Source organism: Lynx rufus, unplaced genomic scaffold (genome assembly GCF_022079265.1).
Source record: "Lynx rufus isolate CCGP_SWC_20201006 ecotype Redwood Valley unplaced genomic scaffold, mLynRuf1.p SCAF_1, whole genome shotgun sequence".
In the NCBI taxonomy this organism is placed as follows: domain Eukaryota; kingdom Metazoa; phylum Chordata; class Mammalia; order Carnivora; family Felidae; genus Lynx; species Lynx rufus.
The window spans coordinates 103,611,759-103,637,174 of NW_025814823.1; the positions used below are offsets into that span (position 1 = coordinate 103,611,759).

At 36.7% G+C, this 25,416-nt stretch overlaps 1 pseudogene; it reads left to right on the forward strand.

The window, feature by feature from the left end:
• Positions 1–537: 537 nt before the first annotated feature.
• LOC124523713 (uncharacterized) lies at positions 538–691 on the forward strand (annotated as a pseudogene).
• The last annotated feature ends 24,725 nt before the right edge of the window (positions 692–25,416 follow it).

Genomic DNA, 25,416 nt, shown 5'->3' on the forward strand with positions numbered 1-25,416 from the left:
ACTTCTTAATGGATATTTGTGGTGTTTCAAGTTTGAGGAGTTATAAACAAAGGTATTATAAACAGTATAAGAAAAAAATTTTAAATAAACATCTGGGTACAAGTATTTGTGAGGACTTTAATAAATACCTAGAAGCTGAATGTCCAACTCCCAAACTACATCCACATTTAACTTACTAAGAAATTTCAAAATAATTTTATAGAGTAACTGTAGATGTTTATCCCCATGTTAGTGTTTAAGAGTTCAAGGGGCTCCTGGGTGGCTCATTCGGTTGAGCATCCAACCTCGGCTCAGGTCATGATCTCACGGTTCTTGAGTTCAAGCCCCATGTCAGGCTCTGTGATGATAGCTGGGAGCCTGGAGCCTGCTTCAGATTTTGTGTCTCCCTCTTTCTCTGCCCCTTCTCTGCTCATGCTCTGTCTCTCTCTCTCTTTCTCAAAAATAAATAAACATTTAAAAAAAATTAAGAGTCCCAATTGTGCCATATCTTCATCAACACTTGCTTGAAAAGGTCAGTTTTAAAATTTTAATCAATCCACACTTATCTAGCAGGGGAGACACCATGATCACTAAGGTGGTTTTCCCAGGGCGAGGCATATCCATTGCACTCCAGATGTGCTGACTGCTGCAATTTTCTCAAATGAGGCATACTCGACTGCATAATCTGTGGTAGTGGGGGACTGCATTCGTGAAAGAAAAAAGAAGAGAAGAGAAGAGAAGAGAAGAGAAGAGAAGAGAAGAGAAGAGAAGAGAAGAGAAGAGAAAAAGGAAGGAAGGAAGGAAGGAAGGAAGGAAGGAAGGAAGGAAGGAAGGAAGGAAAGGAAGAAAAAATTAAATTATAATCAATCTAGTGACTATAGAGTGATATCTAATTGTGATTTTCATTTTTTTCTGTTGAGTGATTTAAGCATCTACTTTGAGTAAATTTGGCATTTGTATATTTGCTTTTGTGAAGGGTCTGTTCAATTTTTTTGCCCATTTTTAATTGTTTTTTTTTCTTTTTTGGTTTTATTACTGAGTCACACAAGTTCTTTTTATGTTCTGGATATGATTTCTTTGTAAAATATACGTATAGCTAATATTTTTCCCTTTACATAGCTTTCCTTTCATTTTTTACGGGTTTTCTTCAAAGAAAAGGTTTAATGATAAAGGCAAATTTTTTTTGTAGCTAAATGCTTGTTAGTTTATATGTAAGAAATATTTGCCTATGTCAAGGCAGCAAAGATTTTCTCCTATATTTTCTTCTTCGTTTGTTACATTTATTTATTAATGTTTTTATTTATTTTGAGAGAGAGAGAGAGAAACCACAAGCAGGGGAGGGGCAGAGAGAGAGAGGGGACAGAAGATCTGAAGCAGGCTCTGAGCTTACAGCAGTGAGCCCAATGCAGGACTTGAACTCACAAACTATGAGATCATGACCTAACCGAAGTCAATGCTTAACTGACTGAGCCACCTAGGCACCCCCAATTTTTTTTAAGTTTATTTATTTAAGAGAGACAGAGCTGGTGGGGGAGGGACAGAGAGAGAGAAAGAGAGAGGGAGAGAGAGAGAGAATCCCAAGCAGGATCTGTGCTGTCACACAGAGCCCAACAGGGGGTCCAAACCCAGCAAACTGAAATCATGATTCGAGCCAAAACCAAGAGTCAGATGCTTAAGCAACTGAGCCACTCAGGCTCCCTTCATTTGTTATGTTTAAACATTGATCCATTTCAAGGTCATGTTTGTTCTTGGTAAATGTTGATGTTATTTACTTTTATTTTGGCAGAATAAAAATATACAGCTGCTTCAGCACTATTTGTGGTGAAGAATCTTCTTCCGATAGAACTGCTTTGGTATTTGTGTCAAAAATTAACTGATTTTGTCTGTGTCATTCCATTTCTGGATTGTCTATTTTGTTCTACTGACATGTTTATGCTTTTACCAATACTGTACTGTCCTAACTATTATAACTTTATTGTTATCTTTAAATCAGGCAGTGCAAATCTTCCTATTTTGTTCTTTTAAAAAGTTATTTGACTATTCTAGGTCATGCACATTCCCATGTACATTTTTGAACTATGAAATTCTACCAAAAAACTCTACATGAATTTTTATTGGGATTGCATTTAATCTATACACCAATTTGGGAAACTTGCCATGCAATTCTTTTTATTTTCTGTAGTCTTCAATGAAAAGCTCTTATGCATGTTCTATTAAATTGTCTCCTTTAATATTACTAATTTCACATATTACTTCATGTAATTGCTTTTTGGGTTTTCTTTCTTTTTTTTTTTTTTAGTTTATTTATTTACTTCAATAGAGGGAGTGTAAGCAAAGGAGGGGCAGAGGGGGAGAGAAAGAGAGAGAAAATTCCCAAGCAGGCCCTGTGCTCAAACTCATGAACCATGGTATCATGACCTGAGCTGAAACCAAGAGCTGGATGCTTAACTGAGAACCACCCAGGTGCTCCAATATAGTTAGATTTTTTCACTTAACCATGAATTCATCCTCAAATTAAACTTTTTCTCCTTCCTTCTTGACCTTAAGGGATTTTATTACTGACTGTATTTCGATAGTTAGGACCAATAGTACAATGTTGAATAGTAGTGTGAGAGTGGACATCATTGCCTGGTTCCCCATCTATGGAGGAAAGCATTCAACATTTCCTCATTGAGTATAATGCTAACTACAGGTTTTCGAAATGCCTTTCATCTATTTGCAGTTTGCAGTTTTTGTTGTTATTTACCATAAAAGAATGCTGAATTCTACCAAATGCTTTTTCCTGCATATTCTCCATAGAGTATATAAAATGTTTATGAAATATTTTAACAGCTTGCCAATGTCTAGGAAAAAATTCTGTTGAAATTCTTATTGTGATTGCATTGGATGAAGATCAATTTCTGGAGAACAAACAAACAATATTGAGTGTTCCATTCAATGAATATATACTTCCGCTGAGTGGCAAGGTCTTCCTTAATTCTTTTCTTCAGTGTTACATATATACATATATTTGTTAAAACTTGTCAAATAATTTAATTGTAAATAATAATTTTATTGTATGTAAATTCTACCTAAATTTAAATAATAATAAAGTACCCCTTTTACTTTCATTTAGGAAATGCAGGCTCACAGGGAATGACTGACCAAACACCTAACTCAAGATTTTGGGTTGTTTGTTGGGTTTTTTATAAGAGTATCTAAGATGGGGCACCCAGGTGGTGGTTAAGCATCCAACTCTTGATTTCAGCTCAAGACATAATCTCACAGTTCGTGAGACTGAGCCCCAAGTGAGGCTCTGTACTGACAGCATGGAGTCTGCTGTGGATTCTCTCTCTCCCCCTCTCTCTGCCCCTCCCTTGCTTAGGATGTCTCTCTCTCTCAAAATAAATAAACATAAAAAAAATTGTAAAGACTTTAAAAAAAATTATTTCTAAGACAAACTAAAATACCAAGTTCTTTAGTTCCAATTAATGAGAGCATCCTTTCCACTATTATTTCTTATTTCTGAATCCTATATAAAATAGTAAAATAAGCATGGTGTAAAGCGACCATCAATATTCTGAAAGTAAGCACAAATGTGGGGTGACACAGGAATTTTTACAAGTTGAAAAAAATAACTTTCTAAATCTTATTTCCTTTACTCAAATTTTTGAAGTGTTGCAAAGCTACATTAATCAACACTTAATGCAGATCCTAATCCCATTACCAATCTATTCATACAATATTTTCAAAATAGCATGTTAATTTTATAATATTAAGACTGTGTCATAGTAACACTACTAAAACATAAACAATTTGAAAAGTAAACTCTGATCTATGTGTACTGGCAATATATTGCTGAATACTATCCCCTGGAGTAGTCCGTAAATATTTGTTGAATAAAATAAATCTACGAGAAGAGTTAAAATGCTTTCTTTTTATCATAAATTTTATGAAGCATGTGGGGTTATGAAGTAGGAAGCAGCAATCAGAATACTGCATCTAAAACATAAAATTCTCACTATGCTTCCTCTAGTGCACACAAACCACATCCATTAGGGAAGCAAAGTTGATGCAGCATTCCACATCCTGTAGGAGACAGAAATGCAATGTATTCGAAGAACAAGGATATGTTCAAAGACATTTTAGAAACTATGAACAGCAATAAGACCCTTTCTACCTCATTTTCAATATGAATCGGTAAATTAATACCAGGCTTATTTCTAAGGATAGAAAGAAGGACTTTGCCCTGAGTCTAATGAATTTCAAGAACCAGGGGGTAAATGAAGAAGTCTTACCTATTACCTATGATACTGCCATGCAATATCTTGGTAACCTTCTCAACAGCAAAAAAAAAAAAAAAAAGAAAATCATCTTGAATTGCAGACAGACGAAATACATCCATTCCAGGGGAAGGGACAGACAAGAAACAAGTATGTAAAATGTATAGATGATAATAAATACTATGTAGAAAAAGAAAGCACAGAAGGATAGGAAGCTATTTGTGTATTTTTTAATGCTCCATAAATCTCAGTTTTTATATGAAATCTCTTGATTTTGAGTGTTGATAAGTGATTTTTTTAAAAAGTAAGCAAAACGATAAGGGCCAGTATTGCACCAGCCAAAGGAACCAAGGCATCTCTGGGCCAGATCTTAGCAAACGCATCGGGGTGAAAACTCTATGCTTGTTGACATGGTATCTGTGGCTTCACATTCTAAAAATTTAGAGTACTATAAATTGGCCAAAACAAGGAAATTCAACTCAGAATATAAAAGAAGCATCAGTGGAGTTTAGAATTAGAGCAATCCTAGTTTACTGTAACATAAAGAAGCACAGATTCATTTAGAGCTCACAGAGGTGACTTGGGGTATGGGTGCCCCATATGCAAAAATATATGGAATTTAAAGGGTACAGGCATTAACAATTTTACAAAAGGTTGAAGGATAGAATATGCCACCGCAAAATATACCACTTTGGCATACTGATTATTTTGAGATGTAGGCATTTGAAAAACAGCAAATGCAGGGAGACGCTTTCTTTGAACTTCCTTTATCCTCTTATGTTTGGAAGATAAATCATTCAAAAGGAAGGTAACCATCATACAGGTCCTCCCTGCTAGGTTCCTCAATCAGGGAAGTTTGACTCTTCTCACAAAAAAGAGACTAGAAACCCACACCACACCCCAACATTGTTGCAAATGATCATGCCTCCATTTTATTCTCCCAAGGACCCACACACCTTTCCTAAAAATCATTTACCCTACTCTGACAGGCTCTGAGGGCCCCTTCCCTCTCCCTTAATAACATGGTATTTAATGCTAATTTCTAAAGCCAACTCTGTGAGTTACTCATGTCCCCTGGGTACCTTCCCTGTGTATATGAGGTATACACGCTGCTAACCTTCCATTTGTTTTTCTCTTGTTCATCTGTTTATTAAGGATTCTTAGCCAAGAACTCAGAAGAGTAGAAGGAAAATTATTTTTCTTCCCCTGAAAGCCCAAAGGAAGGATAAATTATATTGGGTCCACTTAAAGAAAAGGAAAGTCTTCACCTGTACCCAAACTATACCCTTGTTCACAGGGAAAATTAAAAAAAAAAATGGACTAAGAAAAAGGTAGGATGGTACTGAGGTATTCAGTCCAACTACAATTTTTAATGGGTGCACTTTAATGGAAATTTGCCATCCATTGACTCTCCCTGTAGGTTCTTAATCATATAAGACCCAGCACGCTGATATTATCATTTTTGCTGGTAAGGTTTTCTCATCATTTCAACGTTCTAACTTTTACATACATTCTGGGATTCATATCCATCAGAATCAACCTAATTATCTGTCTTATCCACAAAGGTTAACTGAAACTACTACCTTCACCATGAAGACCCTCAAGGTTTACCATTTCACAGTTTATTTTTCTAAACAATGTGTCAGGAAGAGGAGAGATCGCCAGCCCATGGCACGTCATCCCCAATGCCATCTGGAATCATCTTATTGACTACTTACTTCTTAGAGTCATTTGCTGCTTGCTCAGGTCATGATTTCCTTACATTTCCTTCATTTTTCTTTTTCTGGATTTGCCAGACCTCTTTGAGCTCAGCACAAGCTTGACAGGGTTGTTTGCATTTTGATTAAAAACTTACAGAGGATTCCTTTTTCTCTACATCCTCACCAACAATGCTATTTCTTGGGGCGGGGGGGGGGGGTTTAGCCATTCTGACAGGTGTAAGGTGGAAATTCCTCAAAATTAAAAACAGATTGACCAGATGATCCAGCAAAACTGGGTATTTAATCAAAGAAAACAACAACACTAAATTGAAAGGATACAAGCATCCCTAGGTTTATTGCAGTATGATCTACAATAGCCAAATTATGGAAGCAACCCAAGTTCCCATCAATAGATGAATGAATAAAGAAGATGTGGTATATACATACAATGGAATATCACTCAGCCATAAAAAAGAATGAAATCTTGTCATTTGTGACAACAAATATGAAGGCAGACGGTATTAGGAGAGTAAAATAGGTAAAAAAAAAAATAGAGTATGATTTCACTCGTACACAGAATTTTAGAAACAAAACAAATGAAGAAAGAAAGAATGAGACAGACTCTTAAATACAGAGAACAGGTATTTACTAAGGGAATAAGGGATCAGCAATATAGATAAAAGGGATTAAGGGGCACCTGAGTGGCTCAGTGGGCTAAGCGTCCGACTTCAGCTCAGGTCATGATCTTGCGGTTTGTGAGTTCAAGTCCCGCATCAGATTCTGTGCTGACAGCTCAGAGCCTGGAGCCTGCTTCGGATTCTGTTTCTCCCCCTCTCTAGCCCTCCCCCGCTCACACTCTGTCTCTCAAAAATAAACATTTAAAAAAAAATTTTTAAGGGATTAAGAGCACACTTAACACTGAGTAATGTACAGAATTGTTGAATCACTGCAATGTACACCTGAAACTAATATAACATTGTACATTAATTATACTTAAATTAAAACACACACACACCAAACCAAGTAAGCATCAGTAGTTTTGAAAACAGAAACTTCAAATATGGCCTTGAATTATTTTTCCATGTGGAATACTTTCTGTCAATAACAAAATTCATTTCATAGCAGTTACACCAGTTTTTTTTTTACCAAGAACATTTTTAGCAATTATTTTCCATTTTCTAAATGCAATTTCACTGTTCTACAGATCAGCACGGCTTACTTCAGAAACAATCTTGCAGTCATCAGATATAATTTTGCTTCTTGAGTTCTTGTGACTAGTGTCTTCCCAATATATTTTTACATTGGACATAGTGAGTACTTGCCATCATACTAATCTTTCTGAGAAAATAAGTTTACATCTTTGGTTTTGGCTTCCTTTCTGTGATCTATTCATAAGTTGCTTTTCTCTCCCAACTGCCACGGTACTTCTCAGAGACCCGAAGGGCTGCTAATATATTTTAAAATAATTCTAGATATCCCAGCCTCCAGAAAAACCATACCCCCAAAATAAAATGTGCTTGAAGAAAATAACATTTAAAATCCTCTCCTGAAGTTGTGGCACTTATGTTAAAGCAGGATTTTGCCCCCTTTCCTAATCTCACTTTAAATTGTTATCCATTTCAAATTTGATTTATGTAGCTGCTGGATGAAGGAGCTCTTTTAAATAATTGCCAAGAGAACAAAATAGGAATCAAAGTGTCAAATTCCCTTACATTATTTTGTAGGTAGCCTTAAATACTTCTTTAGTGCTTGTGAGAAATCAAATATTGGTAATCTGTCTCTGTCCATTTCTCTCTTCCCAGATAGCTAATGACATGCATTATACTTCCCTGACTGTGTGTACCTTTCATTTCACGCAAAGCCTTTAATCCTTCTCTTTTTAGATAAAATGCCATAACCATGGTGTAGTAGGTTAAGATTGATTGACAAGTGCATATAATTATGGCTTCAATAGTGGAGTATGTTTTACAGTTGAAAAAAAAATGCACAACCTTGAAAATAAAGAAGTTGTGCCCTTTCTCTGGGATAAAAGGATCATATCAAATTGGTTCATTTCTTTGCTGGAATGAAATAAAAGATTTCCTATAACAAAGAACACCACCCAAAAGGCTGCTGGAGGATGTCTTTCTTGACTAGATAATGCTTTGCCAATAAGAAAATCAAAAGAGATAAAAGTAGAATTTTAGGAGTTTGTCCCTTTTACTTCATTTTCCATTCATAGTTCATACATAATTGGGAACAAAAAGAGAGAGACAAGAGCAGAAAAAAATGTAACATTCAAAAATATAAATTTATAAAATGTCTAAAAGGAAAAAGTTTGTGAATTAAAACCAGAGGGGTACAGTAAAGAAGCTTCCCTTACCTTGCTTCTGACCTTAGGTTGTACCAAAACCCACAATAAATTCATGCTATATTCCTTTAGTTTGGCTATTCTGTTTCAGTCAATTAAAAAAATTATTTTCGGATTTTTGATTTTGTATTAAAATAAGAATGAATATACCAATTGGGAACCTGAGATCTGAGCTCTTGGTGAGAAGAGATAAATGTCACCCATCCAACAGTGGGCATGACAACTGTGTGTAGATCGGCAGGCATGTCTGGGATTTGCTTACTGACCTTACTAAATAAAGCATTACTCGAGCACCTACTATAACCATGCATCACAAGATGGCCTTCAACTCACTGTGCTCGGCTAATAGAACCTCATTGTTTCTCCTTTTTTGCTGGGCTAAGCACCAGGGTTTTCACTAATAATATAATTTTGGATGATTCATCATTTTGAACCTCTCAATGTTGTCTGTCAAGCAAAGAATATATTAGGCCCAGGAGCACTTTTATCCTGGAGACCATTCTTTTATCCATAATGTCTCAAAATCCATGAAATGTAATTTAGCCACTTCTTGCCCTAAGAATTTTTTCAGGAAACAGGGAGCCTTTCGTATAATAAGAGAAGGGGGCATGGGGAGTGTAGCCAGAGAGAGAGAATCAGTAAAAATATTTTGCAACCTCTAATCTTATCAAAATACTTAGCTGTCATTTTTGAAATCAAAAAACAGCATCCAGAAGCAAGGGGACACTGCTCAGGTTAATTTGAAAGGGGCAAGAGAGTGGCCCAGAATCGCAGACGTAATCCCAGACAGTGAGATCAAGACTTGGTAAAAATCTATCAAGAAGACGTAGGGGACAACTTGAGGTAAGCAGGAGGCCAGAGTGGAGGGAGTTACAGCATGAAATGTTTGCATGGGGAGACAGCCTGAGTAGTGGGAAAGGGAGAAAGGAAGTATTTAAAGACAAGAGAAAAAAATGTTACATCTGGCTATAAGAAATGTATTAGCCACAATAGCAGTGAAGGGAAAGATGACTTTTTTGCTCGTTTTGGTTTTTTTGGTTTTTTTTTTTTTGGTTTTTTTTTGGGGGGATTGGGGGTTTGTTTGTTTTTTTTTTTGTTTTTTTGGGGGGGGTTGGGGGTTTGTTTGGTTTTTTTTTTTTGGTTTTTTTTTGGGGGGGGTTGGTGTTTTGTTTTGTTTTTTTTTTTTTGCATTAGCTGCCACTGTGTGATGGTGGAAAATACCATGACTACCAGTAAGTCTGGCACTGCTGCCTTGATTCAGGCTCATGAGGGAGCAATCTCATGGCCACGGCTTTTGTAACATGAGTGCCAATCTCAACAAAGGGAAAAAGACGAACGATGCCCTGCTATTTTTGTTTTAAAAAGCTGTGATATTTAAGATCCCCTGGGAGGGTCTCTCAGGCACTCCCAGGAGTCTGAAGACCTCACTTTGAGAAGTAGGGCCTATATTTCACTTTATGTTCCATAGGATAAGACCTTTTCAGTCTTCATTCAAAGATGGGATTTCTCATCCTCCCCCAATTATGGCCTGCCACTGGGGTGAAAATGCAAGGCACAGGGTCATGGTGTCTTCCACTTTCTACCTCACTACTTATCCCACTGGATAACAAATGTATCTGATACCTCCAGGGTTGGAAAGCTGGTTTAAATGCTTTCTGGACCTGTTACAGGTTTAAGATTGTCACAGATGATTTCAAGATTCCTCGGAGACCCAAGCCCCATAGCTAGGAATTGTTCCTCTCAAGTTCCTTTGATGAACTTGATATGTCTCCATTCTTGCCTATCACATCTTTCTTCTGCAGTTGGTAGGATTCCAGTTAGCATCAGCTTGTCTCTGGCCAGGCTGTTTACCCCAGACAGTGGCATTCCAGTCTGTTCCCTATCCTCAAAAATGTATCCTCATTTCTGAAAACATCCTCAAATATTTCTATCCCACAGAAAGACTTCTGAGTTACACAGTATAATTATTTAGCAAACCACAAGTTCACAATACCAATTAATTATAAACTATGTAAGAACAATATTACTATGCTGAGCAAGACATAGTTGATTTCATCAATATAAGCACTCTCAGAGTAACCATGTTTATATATGCAACCTCTGACCTGGCCTACAACATTATCAATTATTTTCACCAACTTTATAATCAATACAATTCATTATGACCAAATTAACCACAGGGTAATCAACACTTTTTGTTAAAGCGACCAAAATATTTAATAACTATGTTTCACTATAACATATTTACATTTACATGTGTGTATCTGTGTATGTATACATACACACACACACACACACACGTGCATGCATATACTTACATTGTATCATGAAGTTATATTTATATATACAGCTATACATATATATTATTTCATGCTTCAGATTTTATGTTTGAAAGCCAAAAGATATAGCCTATTTCACAAAGTTTTCTCAAAAAAAGGACCTATGTATTCAACTTGTACCAGAATGGCCAATAGTGATTATATATATATTTAACATGGATTAACCAACAATGTATATTCATTGAAGTTCTAGTAACAATGTACTATCTTTTATAATATTTCTAAATTTCAATGAAGAGTTTTAAATAATTAATTTTCCTTGAATTTATATAAGTAACTGTCTTAATAAATTAATTTAAATGCCTACTTAAGATTTAATTTAAAGTACTGCCCTCTAAACTGTGTAGCCTGACCATACAAATGTTCTTTATGCCAGAAATGATTTGTACTTTAAAATCCTCAGGGAAAAAACAGATAAAAAGAAAAATGGATCAGCACATCCTTAGTAGCTAAACCATTATTTACTTACTAGGTTTAGTACAGGAGAGGGATATTGTCAGAGCGCTCACTGCTGCGATAAAATTAAATCACGTCAGCATTTTTCACACCCAACAAAAGAAATATGTAATATATAGAGAATTGCACTTCCTTTTAAAGAAAAAAATCACCTTCTCAGCTCAATACCCTACCTTAATCTGGTGATTAAATTCCAAGGATGAGTGATCTTGAGCTGCCATAAAAATACAAAGTGTATCCATATATTGGATTTTATTAATCTCCTGATTTTGACTGCCTGGGTTTCATTCTCAGAACAAACTAGAAAAGTCCGTTTATGCTTATATTCTAAAGCATAATTACTATGATTAAAAAGTTGCAGTAACTTATGAGCTGTAAAACTAGTAAATTATATCTAGCCTGTAAGTAGAACTAATTATAAAGCTGTTGCTTGATTAAGGTGTTTATACTAAAGAGTATTAAAGGGATTAGTCCAAAGCTTTACATCCTGCAGCACAGAATTAATATGCAGGATTTAAACACTCAAATTAATTCAGGTGCAGCAAACAATTATATGAAATAGGAACACTCGACCCAGCTAATGACCACACTAGTCCACCAAGCTAATTTATAATCATGTACTTATTGACCTCTCTGCATGTTCACAAAAGGACTGTTCTCATGCTAATTCCTGCCTGCAAGCCATTGTCACAGCCCAGTGTCATCCTAGTGATTAGCGCCAGACAGGAAGCAGATCTAGCCCCTAAGATCACTACAACTTTTGTCGTAAGGAAATATCTCCTACTGCAAGAAGTTACATGTAAATGATAAACTCTGTATCATCACCACCATCAGGAAGAGGCATTTAGTAAGAACTCACTGTGAGCATTTCTAGTCTCTTCACCGAACAGTGAAGCTGTGCTCCAAACTTGAACTCTGTGAGTTTATCGGCTAATTGGAACAAATATGTTGAGGGAGGGAGAGACTATGTCAAAAAAATAAGAAGTCTGGTTTAAGGTTTAAGATTTCTGTATTAGACAATTAAGCTAGTCAAACCACATCAAAATCCACTGCTAAGCTTTCTCCAGGATTTGTTCTGAGATACATAAATGCAGTTCAGGCCCCCTGGGGTTCATTCACTCAAATTTTTCAACAAACAATTATTAAGTTCTACCTTACGAAGTATGGAAGACATTTTCAAAAGAAGAAATTGATAAAATGCAGCCTTTGCTCTGAGAAATTAAGGCGCACACACTTTAGTGGGGAAAAAGATAAACATACTACTAACTATACACCAATTAGAAAGAGTATCAGAATAAGAGGCACAAAGGGTGGCTCAGTCAATTAAGCATCTGACTTCGACTCAGGTCATGATCTCATGGCTCCTGAGTTTGAGTCCCCTGCGTCGGGCTCTGTGCTGACAGCTCAGAGCCAGGAGCCCTCTTCGGATTCTGTCTCCCTCTCTCTTCCCCTCCCCCACTCAGGCTCTGTCTCTCTCTCCTTCAAAATAAATAAACATTCAAAAAAATTTGAAAATAACCGTCACAAAGAATTATGTGAGCTCACATGCAGGAAAACTGATACCACAGGTAGTGCTAGTGTCCTATTAGGGGCGCCTGGGTGGCGCAGTCGGTTAAGCGTCCGACTTCAGCCAGGTCACGATCTCGCGGTCCGGGAGTTCGAGCCTCGCGTCAGGCTCTGGGCTGATGGCTCGGAGCCTGGAGCCTGTTTCCGATTCTGTGTCTCCCTCTCTCTGCCCCTCCCCCGTTCATGCTCTGTCTCTCTCTCTGTCCCAAAAATAAATAAATGTTGAAAAAAAAATTAAAAAAAAAAAAAAAGCACTAGATCAAGAGCCCACAGACGTGGGTTAGACAGAGAGTGTAATTTCATTTACTAGTTGTGGACTATCACTGAGTATCCCAGCGAAGACGTAACTGACAAGGTGAGCCACCAAGAAAGAATACAACTTGTCTCATTTCTTCTTGTATCTTCCTTAATGTTTCGTCTATGGATTTATCTGTGTGTTCGTTTGTTAAGTCATTCATTCATTCATGGCTCCTGTGGTAAGAAACTCTTTGGAGGGCAGGTACCCCAGCAAGCAAAAATGAAACATTAGGGGCACCTTGGCTCAGTCAGTTAAGCATCCGACTCTTGGTTTCACCTCAGGCCATGATCTGATGGTTCACGAAATCAAGCACATCAGGCGGCATGAGACTGCTTGAATTCTCTCTTTCCTTCTCTCTGCCCCTCCTCTGCTTGTGCTCTCTCTCTCTCTCTTGCTCTCTCTCTCTCCCTCTCTCAAAATAAATAAATAAACTTTTTTAAAAAGTGAAACATTTATGTTCTCTCAGTGTAATTTTTTAAATCATTAGGCCTTCTTTAGGAAGGGTAAAAAAGTGTTGCAAAGCCTCAAAGGCTGTTTCTGATGAGTCCTAAAAGTTCTGTATGATGGGCCATACGAATAACAAAATAAGGATATCGAGTATGCAGCTCTAAAGGGAGATTGCAGGGGCACATGGGTGGCTCAGTCGGTTAATCATCGGACTTTGGCTCAGGTCATGATCTCACGGTTCTCGAGTTTGAGCCTCACATTGGGCTCGGTGCTGACAGCCCAGAGCCTAGAGCCTGCTTCAGATTCTGGGTCTCCACCTCTCTCTTTCTCTCTCTCTCAAAAACAAACAAACATTAAAAAAAATAAAACAAAATAAATGGAGGCTGCAGAAGATGTGGAAATGTATCAAGGGGAAGCAATAGAAACTAATTTTGCCTGGCAATGTTCAACAGATTAGAGGCAAAGCACATTTAGAAAAGATTCAGTAGACCTTTGTGTTTGAATAGCCTACCTTGAAAATTATTTCAGAAGACCTTAAGAAATCCTACATGTCTGATAAGGAAGATATGCTTTTGTGGGAGGGAATAGAGAATTTTTTATTTTAACTTTTCAGAAGCCACTAACTTTATTTATTTTTTTTTAAACGTTTTTTATTTTTATTTTTGGGACAGAGCGAGACAGAGCATGAACGGGGGAGGGGCAGAGAGAGAGGGAGACACAGAATCGGAAACAGGCTCCAGGCTCTGGGCCATCAGCCCAGAGCCCGACGCGGGTCTCGAACCCACGGACCGTGAGATCGTGACCTGGCTGAAGTCGGACGCTTAACCGACTGTGCCACCCAGGCGCCCCCAGAAGCCACTAACTTTAAAAGTAATTTGGCAGCTATCTTAATGAATAAAGATTCTCTGAGAAAACCCTACAAAAAGGAAGTTGTGCCAGAGTCATTCAGGAACTGAGCTGCGTGAGGAAAAACCTTGCCCTATGTATATTACCTAATTTTAGAGTAATATGGAAAGAAGAATTTACTTTTTTTTTCTTTACATACAAGAAGTTTTTAATGAAAAAGAGAGAAGCACAGAATTGTATTGACAGTCAAATGGGGAAGGAGATTCTCATGATCTTAAAACCACAAGCTTCTCAGTGCAGAAATGGAATTTTCAGATTTTCAGGGATCCTAAAACCTAGCATGAAGTCTTGGGTATAGTATGCTACTAAATAATTACTTGTCTCTAACAAAATGGGATGATGCTAATCAGTTGGAGAAGAGAAGACACAATTTCAGCATCTCTTTTTTTTTTTTAATTTTTTTTAAACATAGTTCATTTTTGAGAGTTAGAGCAAGACGGAGCATGAGCAGGGGAGGGGCAGACACAAAATCTGAAGCAGGCTCCAGTCTCTGAGCTGTTAGTGCAGAGCCTGACATGGGGCTTGAACCCATGAACTATGAGATCATGACCTGAGCCCAAGACACACGCATAACCAACTGAACTACTCAGGTGCCCTAGGATCTCTTTGAGCGAAGGCAGAGCCTTATATGAGAGGTATGTTCTCAGGAGAATCCTACAGACGAGGAAGAAAAGCAGGATAGGGCAGGAGAGAAGGTAGGCAAAGTTGCGGCTGCAAGAGAAGTCTATCCTGAGCTAATTCCAAGGGGGAACTCTGGAGTGTAAATTTTAGCACTGAGATTGCCCCACCAGAGTAGAGGGGATTAACTCTTACCTCCCACATGATTCAAGGGTTATCCATTACCTGCTTTGGTGGGGAGGAGGCATGAATTACCTCTCAGGCATGTCAAAATGGCTCTGTCAGCCAAAGGCAAATGTAAGAATAAAAAAATAAAATGGTATGGGTGTGATCCATTAGCAGCCAACACCCACTGTAGCTGGCACGTGAGCGCACCAGCCTAATATAGGGTTCTATTATAAATGTTGCCTTTGCAGCACTTAAGATGTTCTGTGTCCTAGCTTGGATGGCATCTAAGAAAAAGAAATAAAATTGCTGGACCAAGGGAAAGAAAAAAATTTTACTGCAAATGGACAATAGAAAACATACTCATAAAAAAGACAAATTTTTTTCAACCACATTTGCTAACTCTGTGGCAGGCACTAGACTATACAGTTTATATATATTGTTTCTTTTAATGTTTAGGGGAAAAAAAGCAATGAAGGAGATATCACTATCCCCATTTTGCAGATAAAAAACTGGGACTTATAAAAATCACATATCTATTAAGGACTGGATGTGAGAGTTAGATTCAGGTCTGTGTGACTCCAAAATCCATTCCCTAAACATTAAGCCATTCTAAAAGAGTGGTTTTTTTTTTAATCAACTTTACATACTATCACATCAATAAAATTCTGGTAAGTTCCCTCAACTAATATGAAATAATTCCCTTCTAAATATATTTCTTTTTTGTGTTTAAGGAAGATAGAAAAGATGGGTCACCTGGGTGGCTCAGTCAGTTAGTTAGGCATCCAACTTCGGCTCAGGTCATGATCTCACGGTCCATGAGTTCGAGCCCTGCGTCAGGCTCTGTGCTGACAGCTCAGAGCCTGGAGCCTGCTTCGGATTCTGTGTCTCCCACTCTCTCTACCCTCCCCCGCCCATGCTCTGTCCCTCTCTCTCTCTCTCAAAAATAAATAAATGCTTAAAAAAATTTTTTTCAAGAATATATAAAATAAATCCACAAAGGGCCCTGAGATTGAGTTTTGATTAAACTTTTGGTTAATATAATGTCCACTGAAATCATAAAGTGTTTTCAAGATATAATATTGTAAAACAACAGTGCCTCCCTGGAGAAGTGAGAACTGTCAAGCTAACATGTGGAACAGACACTATTAGGAGATCCCCTCAAAATACGCACTGTATAAATCTGGGATCCTTAAATATTCCTCAAAAAGAGTTTTTAAATCAAATAATTTTGGGAAAAACAAATATGACCTGCCTCTTAAGGCAGAGCACATTAATACATTACATGTTCCAAAGTAATCCTGGATCAAGAATTCTGTTTAACTTTTTTTTTTAATGTTTATTCATTTTTGAGAGAAACAGAACAGAACGTGAGCTGGGGAGGGGCAGAGAGAGAAGGAGACAGAATCCAAAGCAGGCTCCAGTCTCTGAGTTGTCAGCACAGAGCCTGACACAGGGCTCAAACTCATGGACCGCAAGATCATGACCTGAGCTGAAGTTGGATGCTTAACCACCTGAGCCACCCAGGCAGCCCAAGAATTCTGTTTAACTTTATTAATGTAAGCTTTCCAAGCTGATCTCTACACAAAATTCCATTTTAAACAATTATGAAACACTTATTAACATTTCAGAGAATAACTACTAGTTCATGACTGTGTGTTAGGGAATGTCAGCATATTGCATATGAGTGGATCTAAGAATACTGCAAAGAGGAAAGCATAATAAAATGTGTAAGGAGATGACTATTAGGAAATGTTAGCAGAGAGAGCAAAGGGATTGGACAGTATCCATTGCCATTCTGAGGTGGTGCTAGACAGACAGAAAGATACTATAAACAGGTGGACAGGTGCTCCTTATGCACACCACTATGTGTATGCATAACGCCCATAATTTAGGGAAAAGGTATGCCTTACACATACTAGGTATATATCAAATGCTTACTTAACAAATGGTCCAAAAGAGAAAATCAGGAGAATTACGCAGACATAGGCTCATAGTAAACAAACGTAAGTATCATTACATGAAAAAATTAAACCCATGGTACAGAGTCAAAAGTCTTTGACTAAATCCTAACTCCACCCCTCATAGAAATATGATATCATCTCCACTGTGTTTCTTTACATACAGATGAAAAGACCCTGTCCTTATTCTACTCTTAATAGATGTTTGGCAAATCACCTACATTATAGTGATTTGAAAAGAAATAAATGGTTTTATAAGTATTAAGTATCTTTATGTAAAGAAATGTTGTGAACACTTTTTTTGATAACTACAGAATGGCACTTTGTCTCTTCAAGGCATTTCTTCTTTATACTAATGAGCACAGATGGGCAATCTTCAACGGACTAGGAGATTCAGCTTAGCGAAGTATTATGCCAGTTCAAATTATGCAATATTTTAAAGACGATATATCACCAACTTATGTATTGACTTAACTTCTTTTTCACCTTGTAGAATGGATTCTCTGAGCACTTGTGTCTCAGTGAGTTGGTGTGTTTAAGGATGAATGCTCCGAGATGGCCAGGATGCTACCTATAAGTATCTCTTTGAGTTAGGCATACTTTAGCAAAAGATCAAACCCTTAGGTTAGATAAGCAGGGTCAGTCATATATCAAGTAGATACACATCTGTGTGGAAGTTAATCAACTTGAAGGTGGAAATGCAGGATACAGCATTTGGATGAATATAAAATAAAGGGTGAACTTCAGCAACATTCTCGTGAAACTATCAAATGTGTACCTGTATTTTAGAAATATAAAGTGACTCCATGTTATCCAGACAGATGTGAGAAAAATACATACATTCCAAAATAGTCCCAGAAGCACAATTTAGTAACTACAAGACCCTTCTCTTTTTTTCATAGCTAAATAAAAGCAAGGACCCTGTGTACAGAAACAACATTTTTTTTTTTTTAGGTTAGGCACCTTATCTTCTTTTTGTTTGCTTCTGCCAGACACTTCCCCAGCCATGGAATGAAACTCCCACATCATCTTGACTGCAGTGTGAAGGTATATATTTGAGCATGTTGAGTGAGGTGTTAGGCAATAAAAAGTTTTGGATTTGAACTTTCATGATCTGTGCCCAAGAAATTTAGAAATCACTATGAAGACTTCATGGATTTATAGGAATTTGGTCACTAAAAGAGTTCAAAGTTTATAACAAGGCACTTGGAGACCAAGATTCATCAGATGTTACCTCCTAAGCAAAGGAATTGTACCCTATATATTTTCAGACCCTATATATTTTCTCCCTTTTGTATGTTTTCTTAGCAATTTCTTAGATTACATTGACTATTATACTTGGCTATTAATAACTTTAATTTATACTTGTAATATATTGTATTACTGGAATGTCTATTATGTCCATACAATAAGATGGGCATAAAACTTTTGTCTTGTATTAAGTGTACTATCTTTTAAAAAAAATGTTTATTTTGAGAGAGAGGGAGCGTGTGAGAGCAGAGGATAGGGAGAGAGAGAGTTGGAGAGAGAGAATCCCAAGAAGGCTCCTCAGTCAGTGCAGAGCCCGATGCGGGGCTCTATCCCACAAATCATGAGATCATGACCTAAGATGAAATCATGAGTCAGAAGTTCAACCGACATGGCCACCCAGGCGCCCCAAATGTACTCTCTTTTAAAGCTGTGTATATACACACAATAAATAGGTTGTATGGAACATAAACCAATGAGTCATAGTCAAAATACTCAAAATGAGATATACAGACAGGATTAATATTTAAATGTTACATTTAAATTTTAAATTCTTAACATGTTAATATTTAAATAAATATTTAAATGAATAAAAAAATTTAAGAAGTATAGGGGACATTTCCAGGCAAAGAAAATGTCATGTGAAAAGAGTTCAGGAGAAAAAAAAGGCAGAAAACTTCTCTGTCCTGTTGGGACTTTTGCTTCTATACATTCCAACCAGCCTTCAGGCAATGGCTACGGCTCCTGTGTCAATAGCCCAGAGCACTGATCTCAGTATTTTTCAGACACACACAACTTGCAGTTACATAAAATGTATTTCTACATGGCTTAACAGGCTGTTAGGCAAAATCATGGCTGCACGTGATAGATCATGCATGACAAAATGAACACTGTGTTTTATTTCAGTCATCTGTTAGCATTTTCCTATAAATGACAGTGGTTTTTTTTTTTCAGTATTTAAACTAAAAAATGAAGCCTTCTTAAGGTAGCTTGGATTTCAAAGAACTTTACTTAGCCAGTAACTACATGGGACAGATGCATTTATAAACCTAACTAGAAATGACATTACTGTGTACGTTAATGGCCACATATATTCTTCCGGCTATCTGTGCTTTCCAGGGTTTCTAACTTTACTACTACTCCTTCCAGAAAGGGGGAGTGCAAACAGACAAGACAGAGCAAAAAGTTCTGGGGGTCACCAGATCGCCCCCAAATTATCACTCTTGTAAATCTCTCTCTTAAACTCATTATTTATTAAAAGGTCTCCTTTTGGCAATTTCTATATGTAAATACTCAAGGATCTTTTAGGATGTGTCAGTGAAAGAGAGATGAACAAATCAGGGTCTCCTGCTCTAAAGACCATACAATCTATTGGGTTTGACCATCATACATATAATTATCTAAAAACAAATCGTACCATCGAAAAAATATACAAAAACATGCGAGTAGAGATAAAGGTGAGATTAAATTTCAACAAGAGAAGTTGGGATCGCTTTCATGGAGATGATTGCCAGCTGAGTTTTGAGTAAGGGGAGGATTTTATTAAGTAGCAAGACTGGGAAAAATATTAGACAAAACTATGTAAGTAAATCTGTACTTGTATCCTCAGGTAGGACTATTTTAATGAAATTAGGGGTAATTTAGTGCAGTGGGCTGTGGGAGGCAAAGGAAGCATGGGGGAACAGGAAGTTTAAGACCACTGAAATGGTTGAGACAAATCAAGAAGTTCCTTGACTATGTGACAGTTTCAACTTTTCTGTGCAGGCCACTGAGAGTGTTGCAGGGGTGTGAGCAGGAGAATGTCTTGATCTCAAAGGGAAGACAAGAATATAGGTTAATGCAACTTTTTTCAATTAAGAAAAAAATATATGGTTAAGACTTAAGAAAATATGTTCTCTTTCCGCTTACAAGTAGATTACAATTAAAGTTTACATTCTTTTTCATGTAGTTGGAAGCAGTTTCTCTAAAGAATAAGCTTTCTCAGAGGGTATCAATGATGCTTTTTATAGAATAGTCTTTGTTTTGTTGTTTTTTCATTTTAAATTCCAGTATAGTTAACATACAATGTTATATTAGTGTCAAGAGTATAATATAGTGATTCCACAATTCTTACAGAGCAGTGTTTGAGATGAGGACCCTTGGTTTCTAATCTATTCCTGAAATGTTACCTAGCAAAAAACTATATACACACAAAAGTGCATGGCAAAACACTTTCCTGTGCTCAAAACTTGTTTGTCACTTTAGTAGAAGGCATAGGGATCTAGCTCATCAAGTGTACCTTCCATGAACTTATCCTTCTTATAAAAATTTATTGGCAGAAGATGGGAGATGGGATTGGCAGGGGAGCGGAAACTGACAGTTTAAAAAATCGAGACACTTGGCCAAACACTTGGCCCAGGACACCCTATTTTATTAAAATAAAATGATTCCACTGTTACCTCTTCTACTGGCAAGAGCCAATGCATTATACTTTTCTATGTATAAAAAAGTGAACAGGCACACCTAGAGCAAAAAGGTTAGTGGTGGGGGCGGCTTGAGATGGGATCTGGAGATATCACAGCTAAGGACTTTGAGGAGTGCAGTCCCCCACTTGAAAGGTCTTTAGGAATGGTACATCTATGTGCTGAATTTCTTACACAAGAGAGGGATTTCACTAAGTCTGTGTGGATTCCTGAGATTCCTTTTTCCTGAGAGTGGCTAATTTACTTCTTATTTGAGACACAGTTCTTTTTAAAACCTATACCGATTGCTAATAATGTTATCAGAAAGAGATTTTTAAAAATGAGACATGTATAGATGGCAAATACTACCTTGAAAAAGATTCGTCACTGATTGCTATAAAACCTTCTTGAGCTCACCTCTTTGGGTAGTGAGATTATATTTCTGCAGATGTTTTAACTTCATCACGGGTTTTTATCCTCAATACTTTATCTTCCTAGAAATAAGGTGAATTCAGAAACAAAGGTGCTATCGCCCCCAATTTACTCTGCTTGGTAAACTGGAGCCTAGATGTTAAGTAACTTCTAGAAGTCACACAATAATAGAGCCATACAAAGAACTTAAATCTTTTAACGGTAATCCTGTGCTTTCTCATTATATGATGTGTAAGTAGCTGCATTTGATTCCTTCAGATAATATCATGTGAACAGTCCTCAGAGAATAGACCTTCTCTGTCTGTCTGGTCCTTCATCTCCCTCCCTGTATGTCAGCCTGAGATGGAAAATCAGCCTTTCTGTGTAAGACAAAAATTAGTGTTATTCCTTTAGTCTCTGACTTGGAGCATCAAGTTAAGGTGTCCTACTCCTCTATTCATCATATTTGTAAGATGCAGAAGCCATGAGAATGATGGTCTTGCTGGGGAATTATTTCCTTGCAATGATTTTCAACAATGTCAGAGTTTCCCTAAGGGACCGATAAAGATCATTGAATAAATGTGATGGTGCTCTTGGTTAAGCATTAGTTACTGTGTTTAGGTGTTTTCCCTGGCTCCTCCTGAGGCCACTGAATACCTCTCAAAGGAAAAAATATGCTCCTGATTTGTCTGTCAGGGCCACTATGAAAAAGGCTCACCCACATGTGGTGATTTTTCCTCAAACGATTCCATTCTTCCAAAATGTCTATTTTTGTCTATTATTACACTATCTATTGAGTAAATGTCTATTTTTGTCTATTATAACACTATTATTGAGTTAGTTAACATGCTCTATAGTATGTGTGGTACAATTCACTACTTCCAGGATTAAGTTGAACAATAATATTTACTTTGGGTTGGACCTAGGCCTGAACCTTGGGAAGTTTTACATTTAATTCACACAAATTAACTTTGACTAGGTAACTGGGATGAAAGCTATTTCTAATAACCTTTCAAAGACCATCATTTTGTGCAGTTTGGTTGGAAATGCAGCTAATAAATATTTAAAAAAAATAAAAGGTGTGTTGGGGGGTGGTATCTGGTTGGCTAAGTCCATGGAGCATGCAACTCTCAATCTCGAGATTATGAGTTCGAGCGCCATGATGGGCATGGCATATATATATATATATACATATATATATATATATATATATACACACATATATATATATATAAACATATATACACATGGCATATATATATACATATATACATATATATATACATACATGTGTGTGTGTCATATATATATACGTATATATACACAAATGTATACACAAATACATTAATACTAAAAAATAAAAGGTGGGATTCTTTTCCTAAAATAAACTTTGTGGCTTACAAGAGCAAAAACAGTCACTGTTTATGTTGGAATGTGTGGCTTACAAAATAGGGAGAGTAAAAAATAAGAAACCAGTTATTCATTTATATGATACAGCTTAATTAACTTGGATATATAATAGACATCCTTGAAATCTATGACCTCAGATTACCAGTTTAAATAAGATGAGGAAAATTTTATAGGAAAGCAACCTAATCAAACATTCTTTCTGTTCTGTGCCCATGCCTCTTCTTTGGGTTTTCTTACCTCAATTTATGCTCCATCTGCATTGGGTATTAAGGAAATCTTATTGATAAAGTGTTAAATAGCTGTTAAATCCTGTACTTTTGTATTTTTTTAAATTTTTTAATCTTTATTTATTTTTAAGAGACAGAGCATGAGGGTGAGGGGCAGAGAGAGGGTGAGACACAGAATCCGAAGCAGGCTTCAGGCTGTGAGCTGTCAGCACAGAGCCCGACGTGGGGCTCAAACTCATGAAACATGAGATCATGACCTGAGCCAAAGTCAGACGTTTAACCGACTGAGCCACCCAGGCGCCCCATATATTTTTGTATCTCTTATGCTGGTTTTGATATCTGTAATTCTAGTTAATGCTTTCAAAAGTAGAAACACTTACTGGTACAATGACATTTTAAATACCGTAACGATTCACTCTCTAGCCAGCACAGGCCTTGGACTGCACTCACTGTCTGGGGCTATTTAGAATTTTCTGAATAACCTTAGACAAATCCTGACTCATTGACCCAGATAAGCTTCTGAGAATGCTTTATAGTCAGAAGTTGTACTAAGCTTGGAGACGGAAGTGCTCTTTCTTTAATGTCACTTATTACACAATGAAATTATCTTATTTTTTGACTAATATGTGTCTCTTCCAACTACTGTGTAAACTCCACAGGGGCATCCTAAAAAGTGCCTGCCACAGTAGATCCTTATGAATATCTGCTGAGTGCCAGAAGGGATGAATGAACAAATAGAAAAAATCTTACAGTATTTCTGAGCTTTCTAAATCAACAAAGAAGAACAAATGGAAAAGGGAAACACAGCTGTTTTAAGTGATTTACTCACTACTGATCAATTCCCTTTGAAAATATCTTATTCTCTACTTCAATTATTATAATTTTTCCTTAACACTTTGCACCATTTTTAAGAATGTTTATGTTTTTATTTTTTTAGTAGTGCCATTACTTCATTTTTACCTTTGATTATTCCAGATGAAAATGTTTTAAATCTTAGTATGACACTTCTTTATCCATAATTTATCTCAAGTGAACTTATGTACCAATTGTTATTTCTTTTTTCTTTCTTAGCATTACATGATTTAAAGGATTTTGGAATTTTGATTTACAGACTCATTTTGAAGAGGGAAATTTTATCTGGCTGTTTTGTTTTTGCTTTTTATTGCATCTTTGGTGATGATTTTTTTCCCTCTTTTAAAATTTTTAAGGCTTGTTTTATGGCATAGCATATGGTCTAGAGAATGTTTCATGTGTACTTGAGAAGATATGTATCCCACTGTGGTTGGAATGGATCATTCTGTAGATGTCAAATAGGTCAAGTTGGTTGATAGTGTTTTTCAAGCCTTCTATCTCCTTGCTGATTTTCTGTCCAGTTGTTCTTTCCATTACTAGGAATGGGTATCAAAACTTCTACTATTGTTCAATCATCTCTATCTCCTTTCCGCTCCTCCACTTTTTGCTTCATGTATTATTGGCTCTGGTGTTCGGTGTCTGCACATCTATTATTGTTATATCTTGCTGATATGTTGACCCTGTCATTATGAAATTACTTTCCTTATCTCAAGTAATATTTCTTGTCTCAAAACCATTTTTGTCTGATACCAATATAGCAAGTGTAGCCATTCCCATATCACACAGAAAAAAAATTTTAAGCAAAATATTTTAACAGTTTACCCAAAACATTTTTTCTACTTTGTTGTGGTGTTTTCTATATGAAGTTGTCACCAAACACCTAGTCAGTATATTGATTTAGGAATCTAAAGAAAAGAATTGTATGGTCCAGACTTATCATACTTTGATACATGGTTGCCATAGTAACATATGTAAATAATTAATCTTACCATGTGAAATATCTGTGAAGATCATTTTTAATATTTCCCTGTGATGAAGCATTACTGTCTGAAATCAACTACAGTGTTCATGAATATAAAGTCTAATATAACCTCCTATTAGGTCAGTCACTTTAAATTTTTTTTTTCAACGTTTATTTATTTTTGGGACAGAGAGAGACAGAGCATGAACGGGGGAGGGGCAGAGAGAGAGGGAAACACAGAATCGGAAACAGGCTCCAGGCTCCGAGCCATCAGCCCAGAGCCTGACGCGGGGCTCGAACTCACGGACCGTGAGATCGTGACCTGGCTGAAGTCGGACGCTTAACCGACTGCGCCACCCAGGCGCCCCAGGTCAGTCACTTTAACAGTCAAATCTGTAACAATGTTTTCCATTATGTAAGAGCATTACATGGTAAAATATTTAATTTCATTATTCTTTGGAAAAGTTCATAAGCTCAGAAAAATGACTATTTTGGTGAAAGCTTTAAATACATAGAGCAAAGACCATTCAGCAGATTTTATTTCCATATAATCAACTAAATGGTCAGATCCTTGAAAAGAAATAATGATAAGCCCTAGAGCAAACATAGAATAAAATATTTAATGTATCTTCCCTACTACTATCTTCCCTATCTACTTTCAAGATACGTATTTGCTAAACTACAATCAACATTAACATAGAATGTGTTTCCTTTTTAACAGTATTAGGACTGGGGATGTTTTTTGCCCAAATAACATTTCATTAGCTTTGGATACAATGACATAGAAACTGAAAATACCATCCTTCTTTAAAAAGATAA